The sequence below is a fragment of the Coloeus monedula genome (assembly GCF_965178545.1).
Source record: "Coloeus monedula genome assembly, chromosome: 3".
Lineage (NCBI taxonomy): Eukaryota > Metazoa > Chordata > Aves > Passeriformes > Corvidae > Coloeus > Coloeus monedula.
The window spans coordinates 5,314,009-5,335,915 of NC_138783.1; the positions used below are offsets into that span (position 1 = coordinate 5,314,009).

Consider the following 21,907-nt stretch of genomic DNA (forward strand, 5'->3'; position numbering starts at 1 on the left):
AAGTAAATCAGGGTTTCACCTCCACCCGCAGCACCCCGGTGACCATTCCTTGCCGTGCCCCGGGGCGCGGCGCGGGGTCCGGCCGGGGCGTGGGAGCGGTGGGAGCAGAGGGGACGGGCGGCTCCGCGCCGGGCACCGGCTACAACTTGGGAAGGAAAGCGGCCGTCCAGGGGCTGCTGCTGCTGGGGTCGGGGAGTGTCTCGGACAGCAATCGTAAGGGTAGGGAGTTACACGGGTCTGTGCTGAGCTTGCACAATGAAAGCAGAGAAAATGCCTGGGGTAAGGTAGGCTGCAGAAACAAAGTGCTCTGCTTGGCTCTCGAAGAGCGCGTTGAAATGTAGAGGGAAGGCAGTCCGTGCTGCCGTGAAATGCAATTTGATTGCTTTGTGCTGCCTCTCAAAGTCCTCCTGTAGTCCCTTCTCTCTGCCGGCGTTTTGTACCCTGTGAACCGTTAAACGTGTGGTTTTGTCCCGTCCCACAAGTGCCTGCCCCAGGGATGACTGTATGCAGTTCTGCAAAGTCCTTTGGGATCCCAGTGCTGGGTGAGAGAGGCTGCAGGAATGCGGGATTCCTTCCTACAAATTTGGGAAAATCAGAATACAAGACAATTGAAATGCCTCGTAGGCTTTTTGCTGCAGACCATGTGCGAGGCTTAAGTACAGATGAGTTGATAGGAACATTTGTGGAAAATACAGCTCAGCACCTTCATGCTGCTTTCTGCCTGTGTATGTACAGAGCAACCTCGGAGCTGTTTTGATTTGCCTTTTCATTGCTATGATTTTCTGCTGGCATTAATACTATTGAGAGAAGAAGCGGCAGGGCTGGCAATTTTACTGTCTTGAGAATTGTCACATACATACCTGCTCTGCCAATTTGGAAACAAGATCTGTACTAGAATTGCAGTCATGCTTCCACGTCTGTAATTTGTGTGTGTGTGGGGTTTTTTTCCATGTGCTCTGCCCGTCTTTAGCAAAGAGAGAGCGAACTCTGAAATGGTTTTGGAGGTGGTTCAAACTTCCCCTAACCACTAGCTTGCTTCCTTGGGTTCCCTGGAAAAAAAGCCATCTCCGAGCTAAGTTTATCCAGGGTGCCTTTGCTCCGTGAGTGCAGGGAGGCTGTCGTAGCCCGCAAGATGAGTGTAGGCAGAGGGCACAGCGCTTGCTGCCTTGGCTTCGCACGCTCCATCCCTGCTGTTGAAGAACAATAACACCATTCTGGATTAGGGATTCCTAATATGGAGCGCTCGGGTCTGTCGGTCGGTGCGCGCTCCGGAGCACGCCCAGCTGCTGCGGCGGAGGAGCAGCAGAGGGCATCCCTCCTCCTGCCGAGGGCATCCCTCCTCCTGCCGAGGGCATCCCTCCTCCTGCCGAGGGCATCCCTCCTCCTGCCGAGGGCTCCCCGCCGCTGGGACCCGCCAGCCCTGCGCTCCACACCCCGTGCTGGAGCTCATCCGGAGCCCGGCCCGCTGCCGAGGCCGCCCCGACCCCCTGCTTGCAGGAATTAGCTTTCTGCGTTTGACCTAAAACTGGCTCTAACCTGCCTTCATCCTCCCCGGGGGACGAGCTGCGAGGTGTCATCTGTCGCTTTGGAGGATCGGTTGCTTTTTAGTGGTTCCCAAATCCCATGGACGTATCTAGTTCGTAAAAACATCGTGCTGGGCTCCTTGTGCTGATTGTGAGGCTGTTTTTAAGGGCAGGATGTGTACCACATCACATGTATGCCTGGAGTTACTTTTCTTTTCCTTCTTTTCACCTGGACTTCTTTAGCCGGTTGGTCCACGCTTGCCAAGCTGCCAGTTTTGATAAAGCTGGGGATGTGTAATAGTGCCTCAAAGCCACGAGTCACACAGAAGTGTGACAAGGTAGCCCCTTGTAAAACTGAGACATCATTTGACTTAGTGGAGTAAAAATGCCTCTTTTGTAACATAAATCTGACAGACTAGAAAAGGAGTGTTGTTTGCTGTTAAACAAGTAAGATTAATGCTAGAATATGAGTCAAATACTATGGGTCAAATATGCAGAAAAAGAAATGCAACTCATTCTTTCCTTTCCCTTCTGCAAACTCATTTAAAATCACTGAAGGAGGAATTGTGGTATGGAAAGAGATGGTGGGTGATTTAATATAATATATCAAGTGTTAACTACCTACCAAAATCCAAGTAACTGTGAAACCAGGGTCTGAAAACCCACATCTGGCGTGTGGGTGTAACATTCGTAGATCTCTGCTGTTTTTTCGCCCCCCTCTTGCTGCAGTGTTTGTTACAGGGTTCTTTAAACAAGTGGCACTTCATCACAGCAAGTACAAAATGGGAAAATAGAGCAAGTGCTGTAAATAATCCTCATGCAGCAATGAGACCATTAATACTAGTGCCAGCCAGTGCTAATCCTATGTGTAGTTGCAAGATTTACCTCCTTTTTTTTTTTTTGCAGGGATGCAAAGTCTGATACTCCTCATATTTATAGTGTAATATATAGGAAACACAATAGGCTTCTAGGGAACGCTGAACTCATTCATGTCAGTGACTGGTTTATGAATAGTTCTGCTTTTGAGTCTCTTGCAGTCTCCAGAATACCACCTGTGAATGCAATTTATGACTCTTTGTGTTCAAACATTGCATATGTATATATGTACATAGACTCATTACCCTGTTCCTCTCTCTATTCATGCATAGTAATTGGTGATTTATTTGCGATTCCTAGAGGGGAGCAGAGCGTGCGTAAGGTCTTGAAGCTGCAGCTCACTTGTAAATGGCACGTTGGAGTGAAATACCCATGCCGAGGTGACTCTTGGAGAATGAAGGGATGATCTTCCAGGCCTGTCTCCTGGAGGGGAAGGGGTTGGCTGGGAAGCAGCAGTGTGCACTTGGCTGCCGCTCAGAGTTCTGCTCCTGCACCCTCCTGCTCTCCTGCTGCTTGCCCAGGCACACAGGCTGAGGGGGCCAGTGGCTGACACACAAATCTAGGTGCAGTGGGGCCTGAGGGCTGCTTGGCTGGAGGAGAGCATATGGATGAAACAGCGCAGTGGGTGTTTGCACACAGGGGGTTTGGGGTTGTTTTTGTTTACCACAGCTAGCAGCCCAGGGATGTTGCTGGCGCCTCATCTGCTCCTCAGTGCATTGTTAGCAGCAGTGGCCAAGATCGTGCTCTCTCCATCTGCGTCTGCCCGAAGACCTCCGCCGCGAGCTTCGTTTTGCGAGCCAATTCCACTGCCCTCGTGCCTGTGCTTGCTGCCTCGGGATTGCTGTGGCGCGCAGTGCCGGACCGGGACTGATCCCGAGCGTGCCGGGGTGGGCTGTGACTCTGCTTCACTTGGGGAATGTGCTGGACGAGGGCTCTGCACGCAGCCCTGGCCATTGCCTCATTTCTGCGTGGGGCTGAGGCGGCTCACTGGGTTTCCCCAAGGTGGGAGGCTGCTGTGGCCATCGGAGCCAGGCTGGCAGGCTCTGCTCCTGCTCATCCCCAAATATAATTCTGCATGGGCAGACTCCCTCTTGCAGTCTTGGCCAGACTGTCTGACATCCTGAGGCTCCGGCAAATCCTGTTTATTTACACAGGAGGTTTTGGTTTATGCAAATTGTTGTCTTTTAGTTGACCTTCCGTCAAGTTAGATGTCTTTATTAAAGCAGTCTTTATTGCAAATCGAATGTGTACTTAGAACACTTCTACCAGACCCATTATATAAAGTGAAAGGCAGAATAAACAGTGCTGCACACCACAGGGAAGGGGGTGGGGAGAGAGATGGTCATAGGGAGAACATTGCTCAGTGTTGGGAGGTTTGTTGAGGTGTTTTTTTTAACCAGGAAATTGCCTTTTTTGGAAAAAAAAAATCTTTTAAAGTTTTTTCTTTTGGTCTCTCTTGGTTTCTTTCTTATCCTTACAAAACTAGTCATGGGTTCTGTCATTGATTTAAAGGTTATACAGTCTAGTTTGAAGCCAGAGGTGTTTTCATTGATTTACCTTAGGTGAATCAGAGTGCTGTAACCTGAAAGAGTGCTCTTTGCTGTCTGATAGTTAGCAATGTGCAGACCCTGCCCAGGAACTTCAAGCACCAGGAAAATCACCTGAAAGGAAGAGGAGGATTTTTCAGCACAATAAGGTTTTCTTATTGTTGCTAGCGTTCCTCAGCTCATGATTTGACTTGTCGACTGGTATCAAGGATGTTTAGGCCCTCCAGCCAGTGTCTGGAAAACTGTATTGTGATTTGCCTCTGGCTTTGAAGTTCCTAAATACTTCTTAATGATAACCTTCTAAATTGGTTTTGACTCCATTTTTATATTGGCATTTCTTTCCTAGTCGTATAAAATCTTCTTAAGGAATAGTTCTCTGCATTAGAATATATGGGGACGTTTAGCATCTGTTTCTTATCAGCCATGGGGAGGCTAAAATGGAGCCTTTCCTGACAGAGCTGGGTTTGATCACATTGCAAGGCAAAGAAATGGAGCCTGCAGCTGCTTTTGGTGGGTCTGGGGCATCTCTGTGCATCTCTGTCATGTCCAGCTCTAACCTCTTGCTCACCCTGTCTCCATCAGGAGCATGTTTCAGATGATGTAAGCCAGTAAGCTTTTTCTTGTTAGGTTTAATTAATGAATGGCAATGGGACTAGAGGAAGTCTTGCCTTTCTGGCTGTTGCTAAAGTGGCATTTCAGTAAGTAACTGGACATGAGCACAAAACCAGACCATCTCAGCTAAGTGATGGGAAGCCCTTCTTGGAAAGGGAGAGGCTTTGACACTGAGAACTTGTACCATTGCTGTACAGTACTTACACAAATGCCAAAAAGCAGGGGTGCTCCTGAAAGGAGATGTTCTAGCCTGGTTCCTGCCTGGTGTGGCAGGCAGGGGAGGGTGCAGGTCAGGCTGCTCCCGTGAGGACCCATTGGAGGGACTTGATTGATCTCAAAGCCAACGTGGCAAACCCGATAAACACCTAGAGGGACTGTGTGTATGTGTGTCTGACATGAAAGTAGATCTGTTTTTCACTTGGTCATGCCGATATTTGTGGGGTCCCAAGGGAACAGGGTGCTGAGGAGGCAGGTGGCTAGAGGGCATGGCAAGGTCATCTGGCTGGGTTACCCCAGTTTGCTGGGGTGTGCATGCTCCGTGTCCCAGGGCCTCATTACTGTGGGTCCAAGGATGTGTGACCAGTTCTCAGTCCTCCAGTGAGTCCAGTGCTTGATCCACCCACTCCCTTAAGTGTTACCAGCTCCTGGCAGAGGCTGCCTGCTTTGTGCTGCTTGGTGTTTAATGTGTAGTTTCTGGCAGAAACCACTGCCCAAGCCCTCCTATGGCTCCTCCTTTTTGATTTTTATTCTGGTGCTGGTAGTTCCTTGGTGTTTCTAGGTCCATTTCCAGCTCTTAGTGGGCAACGATCCACAGGGAAGCAAGGCGTGGTGCACTGTAAAGTGGAGGATTGGGAAAAGGATCACAGCCTGATGGAATGATTTGGATTGGAAGGGACCTTAAAGATCATCTACTTCCACACTCCCTCCCTGTCATGGGCAGGGATGCCACCCACTACACCAGGTTGCTCTGGGCACATCCAACCTGGCCTTGAGTGCTTCCAAGGATGGGGCATCCACAGCTTCTCTAGGCAGCCTGTTCCAGCGCCCCTGCACCCTCTGAGTAAAGAATTTTCTCCTAACATCTAATCTGAGTCTCCCCTTTTTTTGTTTAAAACTGTTCCCCCTTGTCCTATCATTATCTGGCTGTCTGTAAAGTTGTTCTCCATTGTTTCTGTAAGTCCCCTTTGAGTACTGAAAGGCTGCAGTGATGTTTCCCTGGAGCCCTCTCTTCTCCAGGCTGTAAAAAAGATGAGCCAAGGGAAGGCATTAGGAGGAGAAGGAAGGTGAAGAACGCAACTGGTAAGAAAGATAGAGGAGAACAGGCTCTGAAGGATCGATCTTGCCAAATGCCAGGCCTTACAGCATACCCATCGCTTTTCAAGTGTCAAAGAATCCTGAGTACAAAAGAAACTCAGACAGTGAGGATCTGTCTGTATTTGTCTTGTTCCTGGGCAGTGTACTTACTACTCCTCTTAGCTGACTTCTTTCCAAACAAGATACTGATTCCATCTGGACTTGAAAAATCATCTAGCACTTCTCCTGTCTCTTCTGATTTTGGCAAGACTTAAGACGTTGCTGGTCAGGAGGGGATGAGGTTGCTGCCGAAGTACAGGAATAAGGAGATTCCAGTGCAGTTTCTGGTGACAAGGTTGGCCCTGTTGGGATCCAGAGCAGCATCTGGGGCAGCTGCACAGGCATTAGCACTGCTAAGCATTTCACTAATGCCAGTTGTTTGCTTTGGTGTTCTGGGTATTGTTTTTCTGCCCCTTGCAAAACAGCTCATCAAGCTCTGGTGTGTTTGGAGGTGATTTTTGATAGCTGTTGTGGCACTGCTAGGTTTTGGGGGTTTTTTTAGCTAGTGCCATGAGTCTGGAATTGCTGTCATTTGCCTGGTGTTCCTTGCTCTACTCACGGAAGCTGACAGTTCTGCTTCCCAGCAAATATGGGAAGAATTGCCCTCTGGAGTCCCTGTGATTACAGGGGGAATAACAGGGAGTGGTGGTGCATCTGGGGTTTTTTTGGGGTGGTTTTCTTGGTCATTCGTCCTGCATTGCGTTCCTGATGTGTCTGCCTGAGGCCTGCTGTCACTTTTATGGCTTTTGGGCTCTGTATGGAAGTTGATAAGCTTGTCAAAGGGAGATGGGAGCAGGGAGTGAGGTAGATCTATTTTTCAACAGACTCTGTAGAGCTAAATGTCTGTTCTGTGTTTGAGAGGTGCTCAGCACTGACCCAGGCTGCTGTGAAATGGGTGGTTTCTGAAGCTTTTAGAGAAATGGAGGCTTGAAGATGAGATACTGAGCCCCAAAATAGCAGAGTTTTTGGTTGCTTCTTTGGGAAAAAAGGGCTCTGATGTCTCATGACAGCAAGGTTATTAAGATTTGGCTGCTTAGATAAATTGAGCTTTTGTCATCTTGGATTAATCATTTTGTCTCCATTCAGCATCAGCACCATGAACATAGGAATCCTCCAAAACTCTGAAAGGGAAGCTGGACCTTGAGAATGAGTATGAGAAGGCAGCCGTTTGTTGCCAGAAGTCATGCAGAAGCTCAATACTCTGGAAAATCATACTTCTGGAAGCTGGCACTTATTAACTCGAGTTACCCAGTACCTAGGATCCAGCCAAAGGGCTCTGGCTGGCTGCCAAACTGAAATTACCAACCTGGGTGTCAGGCCTTGTTGGTTCCTTCTTGATAGCTTGAAGTAGGAGCTTCCCAACAAGCATGTGTGTGCCAGCCTCTCTTCTAGTCATATTTCTCCTTACAGCTTTGTAAAGTATTTGAGGTAATTATAGGACTTACTAGTATTTATTCCGTTCTGAGCAATTATCTGAATGCCTTTATCTCCGGTGTGCTTTCAAAGTGCTCTGTCCCCCTCTCACCATTTCATTTCATCTCATCTCCCTGACTCAGTGCTTTCTACTCCTTCCCTTCTCATACAGTCCTTGGCCCTCAGCTTCTTCCACCCTCCTGAATACGCTGTCAGGCTTTGCTTTCCCCTCCTGGAGGTTGCCATACCCCATTTTCCCGTTCTGCTGTCTGATCCCATTAGGGAGGAGGGATGTTTGGTCCTTCTTGTGGGGGATGATTGCTTAACCAGCCTGCCAGGTGCTAAGGCGCTTTCCAAGGAAGGACATGGATACCAAGAGAAACTGGGCTGGCATGGTGCCATCTCCCAGCTTTCTGCTGGCTGCTTGTGGCCTGCAGACAGTATCTTGAGAGCTCCTGCTGAAGGGTTTGACCTTTATGCCTGCAGTGTTATCCGGCGCCTACAGCAGGAGTCACAGCGTGCAAATTCCAGTGCTTTCTTCTAACCTGTGATATAATTGTAGGCAAGTCACTCTGTCTCTCTTCTTGACTCCTTGAAGTAGAGAGAGTGGCTGAAAAAGGTGTCATGGGATCTTTTGGGGAGGAAATACACAGTGTTAGGGCTGAGGTCTCGCTTGCTGTCTGTAAGCAAACAGGCTGCTTTTTTTTCTTATACATGGAAGAAAACGTGGCACGGAAAAGATTGTTGTGCCCTGATTGATTTCACTCTTGGTGTAAGAAAAAGAAGAAAATTGATTTTTACTTTGAGCTCTGTGGTGCTACATACCTGCACAAGTTCTCTTGCTTATCCTACTTGAATGAGAGCTCTCCTTGCCCACCCCATTAGGCTGGTGGGGCACAGCCCATGTGACTGTAGCGTGGAGCTGCTGTGATTCATCCCAGCCATTAGTGCTACAGCAGCACAGTTAATCTATGGGTCGCTGGCATGCCAGGAGCTGTTACATCCAATCAATCCCATGCCATGAGCTAGTTGGCAGTTAAATCTAATCTAGAGTGTGTAGCTGCCAAATGCTTGAAGTTCACCAAGCACTTACTCCTTTCTGCTGTAAATAAGTTGGACTTGAACAAGATCAGTTTCAGGTGCCTTTCTTGCGAGTAGGACTCAGAGTTCAGCCTCACATACCTGTACTGCAGAGGGGCAAAAGTTGTCCAGAGTCCAAAGGGCTACAAGGAGGGTGTAAATCTACCTGCTCATCTTCATATTTAGATATCAAAGCACGCTTTTCTCATTTCACGCTGCTTTATCTCCCACCTCTTCCCTTTGCCTAGATGTGAGGAGAGGTGTGTTCAGAGGTGACCTCTCAGATACTGCTGTCATCATGAGAGCATGGAGGGACTTTGTCTTGGTTCTTTTATATGTATGAGTCTTGCCTGAGAGGGCTAGTTTTTATTTTTATTTCCTATTTTCTGCTGCTCTTACACCTCATCCACTCTTGAATTTTCCAGCTGTGCCTGCAGGATCCCTCTGCAGATGCTACCCTGTGGCTGCCAAGCGAAGGAAGGCTAGCACTGACTCAGTGGTTATTCTGATTTGTGCCTGGCTCTGGTGTTTGGACAAATTTTTTTTCTTTTAGTCTTTGCAGGGAAGAATGTGTCTGCAAATGTGTGGTGGGAAGGAGGTGGAAAGCTCTCTGAGACTGCCCTGAGCTGCATGGGGTAGTGTAGAAGCTGTTGTCGCTCTTCTTCTGGCTCTTGCCTGGATCCCATTGGTTTTTTTTAGACTGGCTCGTTTTGGAGGAGAGTGTAGGGAGGGAGAGGGGTTAGTGTGAGGAAAGATTTGCTGTGTGTCAAATGCCTAATAGCTGCTCTAGCAGATCCACTGGGATACGTTACTAAAAGCATCCTAATGATCTCAGTGTAATGGGTTTGAGCCTTGGAAGCCTGCTTGCTGGGAAGGGGATCCCAGGGCCTTGTGCTTGGCTCCTGGAGGATGAGGGCAGGGTTCCTGGCAGCAGACAGGGCAGGCAGCAGGAGCTGCCTCAGAATCACAGAATTGATTAGGCTGGAAATACCCTCTGAAGTCATCAAGTCCAACCTGTGACCAACCACCACCATGTCCACCAGACCATGGCACTGAGTGCTGTGTCCAGTGGCTCTTAGACACTCTCAGGGGTGGTGACTCCACCACCTCCCTGGGAAGCCCATTCCAATGTTTAATCAGCCTCTTTAGGGTACCCATCCTTCCGAGAGGAAGCGTCAGAGGGGAGCCATATGCAGGGCTTTGGCGTGGCAGAAAAATGACTCAGTGGGAGGCTTGGCCAAGCACCAACTACTGCTGTTACCTCAGAAATGTAGATTACCAGAGGCTGCAGTTGTGTGGATGCCAACTAAGTCCCTAAAGAGATGTAATCTGAGGAAAGTAATTTTCCCTACAGAGATATCTGGGTGTTGGTGGAAGGGCAAGATGTGCAGAGGAGCATGACTATAGCTGATACCAGCAGCCTCTAAACCTGACTGCTGGCAGCACATGTGGTAAAGAGATGTGCTGGGGAATGTGGCTCCCACCCCAGCTGCAGGAGCAGCACCCAGCTCTGCTGCTCCCATTCCTCTAACCACTGCCGTTCCTCAGGTGGCATCATGCAACCTCCTTCTCCTGGCACTGGTGGTGGCCTGGGAAAGAGGTGGGCTGTTTCTTACCTGCAGAAATGATGGGAGCAAGGGTCATGTGAGAAAGGAGGGTTCATCAGTCCTGGAAGGTACCGGTGGAGCCATGAAGGCCCCTGAGATATAGGTGGGAATGATGAAGAGGGGGTAGAAATCAGGGTGGGAGACAGCAGCAGTCCAGTTTTCCAGTGGATGGATGGACAGATGTAAAAGAAATGCATGTACATGATCCTGAAAGTGCTGCAGTAGAGATTCTCCATAGTTACTGGGGTGATCAGCATCGTTTTCTAAATCATCCTCCGTATGTGGATGCGAATCTTGAGTGTGGGTAGGGTGAAGTGAGGCTTCTGGGGAAGTATGCTAGTGGGAGGCCAAAAATAAATTATCAAAAGAAAGAATTGAGAAATTAACAAAGCTAAACGGATGTATGCAGCTCTAAGAAAAGGGTGTCGTTTTTGAAAGCATATTTTTGAAAATCTATTTGCTTAGTCATCTTACAGATAACTTAGCTATTTTTGCCTTCTTTGCTCTGATGACACTTCACTGTCTATATAATAGGTTTAGCATCTGCATTCTTTTCTAGTGTAAAGGGAAAATATATCTGCTAATTTTGAGTTGGCTTTGTAGAATTGCTTTAACTCTTGGCTGTGAAATAAATAAGATACTGGTCTTAAAACTATTTTAAAGGAGAATAGTTGGCATTATTTTCCTTCTAACCCATCTTTTTGACCCATCTGCCATGTCTGCAGTTGAATTTCAATAGAGAATATATACCCTTGCTGTTTCATGTATAATAATAACTGTGCCCTCAACTGCTCCAGACATTAAAGTGGTGATGTTTGGGTTCAGCACAGCAATCTGCTGGGGAATGAATGCAAGATCAAGGGCATTTGCAGGTTTTTATTTCTCTGTGTTTGTAGGGGCTGTGGCACAGCTAGTGGGTTGCTCACAAATGGTGTCTTAGATTACTTCTTCTGCAGGCAGCAAGGTTTGCATCTTGCCATTCCTATTTGATCTGCAAGTGGTGATGAGAGCTGTATACTTGAATTCAGATTTTCTGAGTAGCAGTCTGCAGTCATTAGGGCAGCACTTAGACCCCAGAGGCTTTTTCCATGTTTTCATCCTGTTTCAGTAACCGTGTCTCTTGTTATCTTGTTCCTGAATATTTTCTCTAGTAAGAGGACGCTGTTTGTTGCAGCTGTTAAACCTCAAATGTCTTGAATCTCCCTTAGGGAAGAGAGGGGAGAGTTCCTGAGGTTTCTGTTTAAGTAGACTATAGAAACACCTACATGTCTTTCCCAAGTATACAGCCAGGAGGTATTATTGGTGCTGTCTTGACCAGCTGATGGAATCTGGCTGGTTTGGCCTGTGATTCCTCCCTCTTGCTGGCTCGCTGTGTTGAAGGGGTTTAGTAAGGAAACAGGGATAACAGAGATTCTTTTTTCTTTTCTTTTCTTTTTTTTTCTTTTTCTTTTTTTTTTGTTTTGTTTTGTTTTTGGCGTGTAGTGGTACTGGATGGCTCTGATTGCTTTTGTCAGAGCAGTGTAGCTAGGAGGTGTCAAAGGAAATTAGGGATGTTTGTTCGGTTTCCTGGCTGGATATACTATGTGGGTTTTGGAGAAATGTGCATTGAATAAACATTGGGTAAATCTCCTAGGACTAGAACCCCCTGGGAGCAGTGTTGGGAGCTGTGCTTTTCTTCATGGCAGGATTTAAAAAGAAACGTTTGTATGGGAAGAGTTTTGTGCCCCGTGTTTGGTTCTCATTGGTTCAGTGATTTGTAATGTTCCTCCGTCTGTTCCCTTTAAAGCCAGCTGGCCAACCTTAGGAGAGGATTATCTGAGTAAAATTCTCCAAAGCCTATATTGCCGTCAGAATTCTTTGTTTCCTGCTCTTTCACAGTGCCGGAAGCATAGCCCAAGCCCAGGCCTGACCATTGCCACATTTAAAATGTTGGGGCCAGCCCTTGGGATTGCTGGAGCCCCTTGGGAGATGGGCTGTGCCCCATCCGTGCCGCTTCGCTGGGTGGCTGTGGGTGAGAGGGCGTGCCCCGGGCAGAGCCAGCGGGGACAGACACTGCCAGGAGGGGCAGGAGCTCTGTCACAGGTGGTGACAGCTCGGCACCTTTACCCAGCATGACCTGGCCTAAGATGGGAATCGCCATGGTCCCCTCACCCCTGCTGCCCCCACGGGTCATCCTCCCTCCTCACTGGAGGATCCAGGGGATGCTGTGGTGGCAGGAATCCGTGACCAAGTGACAGGCTCCCCAGGGCCTGGCGGGGAGCAGGCGGCTGTGTGGACATGGGAGCACCTTCCCAGCCAGGGATGGCTTGGCTTGGGCTCCAGGGCTGGCTTCTGTGCTTTGGGACATTGACCAGGAGCAGCCAAGTGCCTGTGGTACCCAAGCCTTGCCTCACGAGCTTGTGCAGGACATTTGATTTTGCCTTCGTCTTGGGAGGTGGTGTTTCACAGCTGCTCTAGGCAGGTACTCAAAAAGCTGTGCTAGTGGGTGCAACCTGTGTCAACCCTCACCACCTGCAGTCTGCTGCCATGAGATGAGGATGGGGATGGCCTCAGCAGCTCCTTTGGGACTGCTGTCCCAGCTTCCTGGCCCTACAGCCCTCCCTTCTCCCTGTCTTTGTGCTGGTCTCCTCCAGCTCTGTCAGTCTCCGACAGATCTGGAGCGTGTGTGTTTTGGTGCAGCTGCTGTAGCTGTTCAGCTTGCATCAGTTGGTCGCTGTTAAGGCTTATAATCAGTGTAAAATCTCGGGGGTGCAGCTATTTACAGAAAAAAACCAACCTACTGCACCCTTCCAGACTTGCATCAAACAAGAGTTTTATTCTCATTGATTGAATTCCTCTAGAGTCTGATGACTTGGGCATGTTGAAATCAGATAAATAAAACCCTCCCTCTCTGGTAGCTGCGTAAGCCTTTCCTTAACTCCCTGATCAGAGGGGACTAGGCTTTGCTAAGTAAGTAGCTGCAGATGAAAACTTCTGCATACATCTGCTCATCGGGGAGTGTAGGCAGGAGAGTGCTCAGAGTGGTGTATCAGCAGAGGAAAGATTTACCTCATCCCCCACCTTTCCTTTTCTCAGTTGATTAGGAAAGGTTTTTTTGTTTAGTGACAAATGCTGTTTAGTCACGTCAAACATGTTGTCTGTGTCTAGAAGCTGGGACTCTGCTTTCTTTCAGACTTTCAGGTAAACCTGCAGCCCTGCACAGTGGCAAGTCTGCTCTTGCTGAAGTCAGGGTGCATCGCCTTTGGAGCATCTCTTGGGCCATGCTGCCCCATCTCATCCTGTGGATGCTGAGATGCATTGCTCTGGGAGGTAGAAAGGCATTGGGGCTGGTGCCCGACGTGTGGTGTTGCTGAACTGATTCTGTAATCCTGAAAAAATCTAACTTGCAGCTTTTTCCAGACTCCATACATCAAATGAGACTTGCAGTCATTAAGGTTGTGTCCCTTTGCTCTGTTGTGTCTCTCGTGTGTTGTTCCTGTCTTGGTGCTGAAGGCTGGGGCCCCTCTTGTTCAGCAGATGTTGTTGGTTAGTCCATAGTCATTCCTCCCTGTGCCTGGATCACCCATGCTGTAACAAGGTCCCTGGCTTGCCAGCCAGGCTTTTGCGTGTCTTGATTTTCAGCCAGCACTGCTCCACCCCTTCAGGGTCTTTCTGTTTTTCTCCTCCCCTGCCACTCCTGGTTCTGCATCCTGGACTTGGATTTCCCCCCACTCCTCTTCTATCAGTATTTCTGCCCCATAGCTGTTTACACCACCAATACAGTGGCATCTCCCCCCATCCCTGGGACACTTTTTCTGCCCTCTCTCCCATCTCCACCATCTGCTGCTTCTGCTCCTGCTGTCATGCAGTGGTGTGGGGCTGTCATGAGTCCTCTGCCCATTCTGACCTCTCCACTCAGAGCTTAGCCTCTTCCCTCTACCTTGTCCCTTGTAAGTACTTTTAACTTTTTCTCCACTGAATGCTGATGGTGATATTCCCCCCAAGCTTGGATAGCCCCTTCTCCACCTTCAGATTTGCTTCTCAAACTGTAGCAACTTTATGAAGAGAACTGGCACACAAATGAGAGTCTGTCTTTACCTGTTGGTTTGCCCTGTCCTGCTTTCCTTCTCCACGCTTTTCACAAGGGTAGAATTTCTAACCTTTTTTCCTTGTCTTAAGGGTCCCAACTCGTTTTCCCTTGTCTCTGTCATTTGTTTTCCTACTCATAGCCTCTTTCCCTCAATGCAAAGCTGCTTTATCCCCTCCTCCTCCAGCAGCTGCTGTGTCCTTTGCAAGCCCCATGGGATGCACTGTCTGGAGCTTTTGCCTCCCAGCCCTCTGCCAGTTTAGTCTGTCTCTGTGATTTACTTCACAAGGGCTTTCTTAATAGCCCCCACTGCTCTACATCTGGGTTGTGATGAAATGTTACCTTTCTTGACTTTGTATTTGACCTTGCAATAACCAGTTTTGGTCTCTTTCTGGAGAGATCCTCTAAGTTCTATTGTCTGTCTTTTCCTGCCTTGCTGACAGAGCTTTTCTTATGATCTCATGAGTATACCTGTATACCAGCTTCAGGGCTTGTGTTTGTGTGGCTGCAAGGGGCCTATTCTGTCACCCTGTCCACCTCTTCCTACAGTCCCTGCCTCTTTGTAGTTTTGTCCACTCATAAAAACTGGAGTGGCCTCTCTCTGCTAAGAGATCTCGTATTTCTGTTCACTTCAAAATTTTAACCTTTGTCTCTGGTGCTTACTTACATGCACAGGCACGCACCTGGGTCTTTCTGGAGTATAAACTACAGCATTTCCTATCCATCTCTGCCTCTGAAATTCATTCAGGTTTTTTGTTGTCTGCCGATTCCCCTGAACTCTCAAATTAGTTCCTCCTCCTCTGCTGTGCCAAATGCAAGATGTGTGTCTTCCCTTTTAAAGCCATTCTTAGCCTTGTTCTACCTTGTCTTTTTAGTGCTTCTTCCCTCCGTGGTTTTTGATTCCCAGCCTGTGCCTCTCATTGTGTTTCCTCAGGCTGGGTTCTCAGAGAAAGAGGGCTTATCTGATCATACTGCCTCTGCCACCCCTTTCCGGATAACCTGGAAGCCCTTTGGCCAATTTTACGCTAATTTGACAGGCATAGAGAGCTTGGAAACAAACGAGTTCCTGCAAGCCTTGTGAAGAGTAGGTAGCTGAGTCAGGGCAGTGACAGGGGACTGAAGGAGACCCTTTTCTTCAAGGGCTTCAGCAGAGCCTCCAAATGACTGTGCCAGCTGTAGGAGAAGCTCCAGCTGGAGCTTGCAGTCAAGTCATTAGTCTCAGAGACAGCCTCCCTCCTGAAGGCATGGGAGGCTAGGCTTCATTAAGTCTCCTGCTCTTAGGGTTGTTTGCTAAAAGTGGTGGCTTGGAAAACTTTTATTTTACTCTGTGTGATGGGGAGTAACCTGCAGCAAGCACCTGCAGCACTTTTTCACTTGCTGCCTTTGCACAAGGCCTGTTAAGAGACCTGCCATCAGGGTCTCCCAGCAGAGAGAGACCTTGGCGCTTCCTCACATGCTTCCCTGCTCTCCTTCCCTGCCCTCTCTTGACCCATCTGCTGGCATTCTGAAGGTGCTGTCTCTCACAATGTGGCTGAGCTGGTGGAATTTCCCTGCTGCTAAATGGAAGGGTTGTTTGCTCCTGTCCCCCAAAGAAAAAAAGTGTTCATGCTCTATTGGTGAAAACCAGTAACTCTTTCCTTGGGTCATTCTTTTTTCAGCTCATGTGGAGGTCAAGCATGGGGAGAGGAGTGTGTATATGTTGCTAGGAATAAAGTGAGTGGGGAAGCAAGACTGCTTTTTTTGCCATGGCAGCTGGTAACTAGATCAGCTTAACTGCATTGTGAAACCACATTTTTAAACGGAATCTCCTGGGATGAGGGTGTTTTTGCCACTCTTCTCTCTGTAGAGAATCTGTTGCAGTGAGGCTGCTCTGAGCAGGTGCTTGGTGCTGAGCTGAGGTAACTGAGCCTACAGCAGTGGTGAATGAAAGCAGTCCTTTTGGAGAGTCCTTCATGGAACAGTTGAGGTTGGAAGGGACCTTTGGAGATCATCTGGTCCAAGCCTCCTGCAGGTTGCTCAGGATCATGTCCAGACAGCTTTGAATATCTCCAGGGATGGAGACTCCGCAGTCTCTTTGGGCAGCCTGTGTGCAGTTACCCCTCACAGTTGTGGGTTGGTTTTGTTTGTTTCTTTAGTGTAAAAAGTGTTTTCCTGTACTTTCCAGCTGGTCAGTTCCCTCTGGTGCGTGGGCTTGTTCCTCCTCAGGGAGGAGAATCTCATCTGATTGTCCTTTTTACTCACTGGTAGTAGTACTGTGCTTAGGGGGGAATGACTGTACCTTTCTCCCTCCTAGCCTGGAAGAAATAGTAACATAAATGCTTCTGCATCCCCTTTTTTGTTTTGTTTTGCTCTGTTTTCCTTTCCAAATGCCAGAAAGCTCCTGTCCTCCCATTTGAAATGAGAGCCTTGGTGACAACTGCTGATAGTCTGTGTAGCATGTCAAACTAATAAATTACAGTGTATGCAGACAAGGAGTTCTAACATCTTAATTAGCAATAAAAAGGCAGCAGGTAGCTGAAGAATCTCCCTACATCTCTGTCTGTCTTTCAGGGATGCTGTCTTGACTGAATCACAGAAGTTTTGAGAGGCAGTGTGTTGCTGCTGCTTAGTGAACAGGGAAGAATCCAGATGAGTTTGTGGGGAGGAAATGGAAACTGTCTGCTGTTATATGGCTGTACTTCATATTCCTGTGATCCTTTATGGTGGGGTGGGTGTAGTGGGTTCAGTTTGTAACTGGGCAATTCTTATCTCATAGAAGGTAAGTAAGTAAGTAATGAGTATTTTGAACCAAAACCACTACAGTGGGAAAACTTATCTTGGAGAAATGCATGCTTTTAGCCAGTACACTTGACTTTGGGGATGGGTCAATTTGCTGCTTACTTGAAAGCTCTTTCTGCTGAAGGAGTGAGTACAAGATGGCAGCTTTGCCTTGCAAATTGAGTGTTCTCTTGTGCTAATGGTCACGGCTGAGGGGCACAAATGCTTCTTTAGCATGCCAGAAGGAAGAGGAAGAGATTTCCCGGGCTGCATTCTCTCCTAGATACTACACTTGTGAGCTTTTTTTTTAGTGTTATTTCTGCAGAGCTGTATGCTCCAAAGGAGGTGAGGAGCAGGTGCAGACCCATGGCTAAGGATACAGTTGGAGTGCTGGAGAAATGGTGTTCTCTGGGAGGTGGGAGGGAATGTGCAGCAGGGCACTTTGTCACCAGCTGTTCCAGCTTGTCAATATTTAACAGATTGTTGTTAGGTTTCTCTCTCTGGAAGGTAATCAATTCGGGGTTAAGCAATTAATAAATGGCTGCCTGAGGCTTCCAGTTTGGAGGTGAAAAAGAGATGCTCTGGCCATGCCTAGAACAACAAAGATGCAGGTCAAGGTTGTAGAGAAAATAAGGGTGCTGGACTCCTAAGTGTCATCTGTACCAAAGCAAGGGAAAATCTGGAGTCACTTGGAGCAAGGGGAAGGGCAAGAAACCAAATAAGCAACTTCAAGGAGTGTGGAAAGATGGGCCAAAACACTCTTTGGAGGTGGAGGGAGGTGCTTTATGTCTGTCCTTCCTTCCTGTGTTTTAAATAAAGAGAACGAGAAGCCTTGTTTTTCGTGAGGAAAAATAAATTTCAGGGAGGGTAAGAAACCAGGCTCTCCATGCATCAGAAATATTTTAAGAGATCTCATGAAAGAGAGGGAATTCCTTTAATGAAAGGCTGGATAGTAAATGCTGTTTCCTCTTGGCAAGGATAATGTGAAGGTGAGATTTGGGACTCTACACTCTTTTCTCCTGGGAGAGTATTTTAAGCATCTGGGATGTTATGAGGTGAATTACAGCAATAATAGGGACATTCTGTTCTTTAATATTGGAAGGGATTGCAGAGCGTGCAGGAGAATGAAAAAAGAAGTGACATTAAAACGTTATTGACTGTGAAACAAAATGAAGTTTCTTATTGTCTGAGAGTGAGTGATAGCACGGGGAATAATGTTTGACAATTCTTAGAGTGACCCTGGATGTTGAACATATAGGACTTGAAGACTAAAGAAGGATAATAAAAAGAAATACAGGGGCTGGAGGGCATAATGAACTATGTCAGAAATTTCCTACCTAGCTTTGATGCTCCAAACAATTTCATTTCACCCCCTTCTCTTGATAGGCTGGGAACACATACCAGCTAAGGGTTCAGCAGTCCAAAATGCGTGTTGGTGCTTCATAGCTTTGGTATTAGAATGGCAGTGCTGAATCTTTTAGAGGTCCGGGAGCAGTACTGGAGACACAAGGATAAATGGTGTGTCCTTACATGTATTTTAAGAGCTAAAAGAACACAAGAAAAAGCACACATAGGAGTCTTAGGAGACTTCACTTTTTGTGCAGGTCTGCACTAAATCTTACAGGGAGTACCTGTGGTGACAGTTTCAAAACTCAGGCTGGGGAGGTAGTAATGAAGCCATCACTGCTTTTCTTTGGAAATTATAAAAGTAGGCATTGCTTTGGGCATTCCAGCAGACCACTGTAAATGGTGCTGTGTACTGTAGTGCTTAACCAGACCTGGAACCAGCAGCAGTGATACAAGTCACTAGGGCATGTATTCAGTAAGGGCTGTAAGGAAGAAGAAACTCCTAAGGATAAAGGACGAGGAGCAGTGCAAGTTAGAAGTACTGCGTGGGCACTCCAACACTTCCTGCCTGCATACTCCCAATATAAGCATAATCTGCCAGGGAGCTTCTGCTCGCGTGTTCTTCCCATAGTGATAAGGATAGAGTATGTGAAGAACATGCTGATCTGAGAGGTGAAAAAGGGCTGCAAAGGTCATGTTCTGACCTTGGAGGAAGAGAAATAGTTGATTAAATGATTCACAGGACAAGCTCTACTTTAAGTACAGAAAAGAGCCTGTAGTGCTGTTGGAGCTTTGTGCCATTCTGGGGGCTTAAGTCAAAACTTCGGTGAGTACAAGGATTGCAGGTTATAAGGGATTCTTTTATTCTCGGCATCTTTGCAGGAAAACAGTAAACCTGCAATAAGCAGTAGGTGTGTCGCACAAAGGTATTTGAGCCCCCAACAGTCATTTACCATTATGAATCTGAACCAGCAGGGCAGCCAGCTCAGTCTGTCCCTCGTGCCACCAGCATATGTTGTTACTCACCTTTTAAATGTGCTTCAAAGCCCTTGTGAAGTAGGGAGGCTGAGCACCATGAGCTCCAGAGCTCAGGGATCTGTGTGCAGAAGGACTGCCCAGCCATCCTCCTTCCTCTGGTTGTTATGCGTATTGCTCCTTTTTTCTGACCGCAGGCGTGGCTGGCTGGCTTCTGGACACAGAGTACTTGGACTTTTCAAAGTAAAGCTGTACTAGATTAAAGAGTAGTTTCAGGCTTCGGTGCAGCGAAGTAACTTTAAATATACTTTCTGGTGGGATAATTGAGAATGATAGAACTGTAAGAGCAGGGAGATCTTGTATCATGCATCCCCTGGGACAGGTTCATCTCTGCCTTATGGTATCCTCGAAGAAAGTAAATGTCTATTAGAGGAAGCTGTAGTGTGAGATGCCTCAGTCTCACAAAGCAGTCTCTCTGGTGCCTTGCTTTCCTAGCTTCTGGGAAATGGGCATGTAGCTAGCTCCCATGACCAGTCTGAGTCTCTGCTTTCAAGTCCAAGCCTATTGTTTCTTGTCTTCACAGAGTCCAGTGTAGATAACGAATTATACTTTCATCCTTTCAGCATTTTTAGAAGTTTAAAGGTTGTAGTAATACAGATGATCTGTGGTTCAAGAGTATGCTGTGATGTTAAAACTAGCACATTTTAACGTGCCTAATTGTAGAACAGGGAAGGAGCAGTTAGAGGAATGTGACACCCATATAGGATGTAGTTTGCTTAAAAAACGGGGGGAAGAAATCACAATTCATACTGTGCATCTGCAGAATACCAATGCCATACTGGGGAAAATAAGGAAGTCTTCTGTCAGTATAAGGGCCAGATCTGAGAAGAACCAAAGGATGTAAAATGGCTCTGATCTTGGCGAGGGGGTTGGATGTCTGGCTGGATGCATAATTATAGCAGAGGTACAAGACCTCTTTTACAGTCAGAACTTGGGAAGCTAGTCACAGGCCACAACAATCTATGGTGATTAAAAGAAATGTCACCTCTTTCATATTTATTGAAAACATTTTTCTTAAAAGACAGTAAACATCTGCTGTGGAAGTGAGCGGCTGTGAGACAGAGCAGCGAGCAGAGCTGAGGGAAGGCAGTGTTGTTGGAAGAACAAAGAGCTGCTTTGGCGGCTCCTGTCTAGTTTGCCCATGCTTTGATATTCCCCCACTGATTGTGATATTTCCATACCAATTATTGTATAAATTGCTCCTGGCTGACCTCGCCACTTAGCCATCCTTAGTTGGCTCAGTAGTGGGAGGAATTTGAATGAGGAATAAATAGCTTTATGAGTTGCTTTAGGAAGGATGGTCTGTGTGCTGGGAGTGGCAGGATGGTGGCAGGAATGGATGAGGAAGAGGATAGGGCATCGGGTATCCTTTTGGTGGTACCATTTAAACATTAAAGCAAAAGGGTGGAGAATAGGGACAGAGTTGTTCTGCAGGTGGCTCCAGCCAGCCTTTCAGTACACTAAGCTCTCTTGGCATGACAAAAAATACACCAAACAAAACACTGTATTTTCCCAGAATGAGGCTTTACAGTCTTGGGGGGGGTGGGGGGGCTTACCACATGTTTTCTTCTGATAGCATTGTTTTTTTCCATCTGGCAGCAGGTTTCAGTGTAGGGAAGATTGTTCCTGCTGTGACTCATTTATGCAAAAATTAAGCTCAAACCTAATTTTCAGTTGTGTGCCTTAACAGGAGACTTCACAGAATAGCAGGTATGTGTTGCTTAAAGATTGTCTCTGTTTTGGCATTGCCTGGTGGGGCAGAGTCTCCCTCAGAGATTTTATTAGTCTTCAGCCTATGGGAAAAAAATAATGATGGCTTCCTGGGAAAACGTTCTCAGTGGCTGGACAACGGTGAGCTTGGAAGAGCCTTCTTGAAATGAATTACTGTTTTGTGGGTATCAACCCTGCTGTGGAGTCCAGAGAAAAAGCAGGGACTAAGTAATGGGCTGGGTTTGGCAAGACCTGTCTGCATCCTCCTTGGGTGACAGAAGGGAGAGAGGAAGGGCCATCCCCTGGGAGGCCTCATGCATAAGTGAGACTGAAAAATTAATCTGAATTAAGACGGAATATGAGCTCGGAGGATGTTAACTGTCCCTGAGTAATCCACTGGAAGCAAAGGCCTGTGCAGGGTGCAGTGCTCCTGCTTTGGGGCAGGGGAGTGGGAGCGCTGAGGAGGGGTGATGCCACAGCCTGCAGGACACAGGGAGCAGCAGGACATGGAGAACAGCAGGAGGAAGTCTGCTGGCACTTGCCTCGCCTCAGATGGCACCATCCCATGCATTGGAGTGCAGGGGCTGGCTGGGTGGTCAGCCTGGGCTCCTGCATATCCCCTGCCCCCCGCCAGGACCTGCAGGGGGGCAGCAGTGGCCACAGCCTGTGGTGCACTTGCACCTGCTCTTGGGTTGAGCTTGCCTGGAGCATCCCTCAAGCTTGGAATTAGACACTTTAGCATAACTGCCCTTTAGCACTTATGTCTGAATTGTCTTCATTACTGGGGACTTTCTGCCAGGTCCTGTGGTCTGCCACAGATGCTAATTTGTCATAGCCAAGTAGGATTTATGCATGCTCCCCTTCCCTTCTCTGCATAGGGGCACAAGCTCCCGTGTCAGATCTGAGGATGTTTTGAGGGAACCCATTCAGTTGTTCAGAGCAGAAATAGTCATGCTTTTCGAGAAGAAGCTGAAATGCTAA

At 47.6% G+C, this 21,907-nt stretch overlaps 1 protein-coding gene across 1 annotated transcript in view; it reads left to right on the forward strand.

The window, feature by feature from the left end:
* Positions 1–21,907, forward strand: part of IGSF3 (immunoglobulin superfamily member 3) — a gene marked incomplete at both ends in the record, with an annotated part of 92,009 nt that overhangs the window by 277 nt on the left and 69,825 nt on the right. The window lies entirely within an intron of this gene.